Genomic DNA, 2,183 nt, shown 5'->3' with positions numbered 1-2,183 from the left:
CCAACAAAGCCACTGGCCTTGGTAATAGGGTTCCCTGCAAGTTGTTAAAAATGGCCACTCATGTTTTTCCTCTCCTCTTACTAGCATATTTTCAAAGTCAGTAAAGACCGGTATTTTTCCCATAGAATTGGAAACTGGCCAGAGTCACATCAGTGTTTACTGAGAAAGTGCGTTAAATCAGGCATCAATGATTATCGCCCGATATTAGTTATTCCATTTGTTTCCAAATTTTTGGAGAAAATCATCTACGATCAACCCCACAAATACCTTAACGAAATCGAAAATACGTTGCTCACCAACTATCAATCAGGCTTCAGTTCTTTCCAGTACATGCATACTTAGCCCAATTGCCTTTTGAATGCCTCTGTGATGATGTTTGCTGACGATAATAATAATAATAATAATAATAATACTAATAATACTACTACTACTAATAATAATAATAATAATTTAATATTTATATAGCGCAAATTTATAGACAATGTTATAATCAAATGACACTAGTATTAGCCTGGCCCGGGTTGCTCGAAGCGTGGTTAGCGCTAACCAGCGTTAATTACCATGGTAACCTATAGGTTTTGATTCCTCTTAACCAACGGTTAGCGCCTCGAGCTACCGGCCTCTGGATGCTAGAAATTTCACGGAGCTTGAACGACAACTGCACCCTGAGTTCAGTGTCCTCGCTCAGTGGCTAAGAGTAAAAGGACTGAGTCTGAACGTTGCTAAGACTGAGTGATGAACTGAATATTTATATTGATTGTCAAGTTATCAAGCCAGAGAGTTGATTAGACCAAATCACTGGGACTTGTTATTGACGATCAACTCTCCTGGACTGACGTCATTGACGAATTGCCCCGCAAAATCTAGATAGATAGTTTATTCTCCATTATATCAATGTAAGTTATACACAGAATCGATAAAAAGAAGGGAAACAAAGTCAAAGTCAAAGTCTCTCCATCGATAGAGTCTCGACAGGCGCGTTAAAATCATCAAATGTGTGCGTCCCTTTATTTCTCTTAAGGCTGCAACTGTGCAAATTTACCGCAATGCTCTTATTTTCCCATATTATTTTGATTACTGTAGTCCCGTGTGAAACATCTTTACTATCCGATCTAGCGACAAACTACAGAAGTTCCAAAACCGCGCAGAGAGAGATCACTAAATCACCTTTTGAAACAAGCTTGAATCTTTTTTCAGTTTATTAACTAGACTTAAACGGGATACGCTATCTATACCTCGGGTAAAACAAAAGCCTCTAACGATGTTTAAAACTGTCTATTAACTCACTCCCGGAGTATTTACAGCGTCATTTTATTCCTTCCCGCGCGGTATATTTAACAATTATTCCATGAGCGCGCGTTGGATATGAGATGATAGATAGCCAACGAGGCGCGTAGCGCCGAGTTGGCTATAATCATCTCACACCCAACAAGCGCGAGTGGAATAATTGTTTTATTAAAAACGCCCCCAAAATATAGAAAACTAGACTACAATAAAATAAAAAGGCCCAAAAAATCACGCGTATGCTTGCCGTGTTTGTTGATCATGGTATAATGGCTCATAACCCATGATGGCTTAGCCAATCAAAACTCTCGAATTACATTATCCAATGATCCAGTTTTTAATAAAAGCTAAGAGACCAAGAGGGTAAACTAGACTTGCTCAAGCTACGCACTAACTTAAACTAAGAAGTTTTAGTTATAGCTGGGCCCTTTTGTGGAACAGGCTGCCTCAAAAGTCGATCAAGAGCTAAAAAATACCGACTCCCTTGAGCATTTCAAGATTTTAATATTACCAGTTTGTTGGTTCTCTACCCTGCACCGAGAGGTTTTTCTCCCGGTACTCCAGTTTTCCCCTCTCCTCAAAAACTTTGATTTGTTAGTAGGTTAAAAACGCGACTTTGTTACTAAACAAATACAACGCGCCGCAGACATTCCCCGCATACATACCCTACAACCTAAACAGATAATCAAAACCCGAACGCATACCTTTCATAACGACCTATAATCTATCACTTCCTTCCATCTTCAGCATAATAAAAAACACTAGAATCTACCTCTTTTATCTGACCGCTGCAAAACTTCTTTTCTACATCTACCTGTTGTGACTTTCAAGCGCACCCCTAACTTTCGAGACCTGCTGGTAACAGCTAAACTGTTCCCTAATGTAACTCATTCTAATTC

The sequence above is a fragment of the Montipora capricornis genome, chromosome 4, assembly GCF_036669925.1.
Source record: "Montipora capricornis isolate CH-2021 chromosome 4, ASM3666992v2, whole genome shotgun sequence".
In the NCBI taxonomy this organism is placed as follows: domain Eukaryota; kingdom Metazoa; phylum Cnidaria; class Anthozoa; order Scleractinia; family Acroporidae; genus Montipora; species Montipora capricornis.
The sequence above is the reverse complement of the archived record's forward strand: the minus strand, read 5'-3'. Positions refer to the sequence as shown.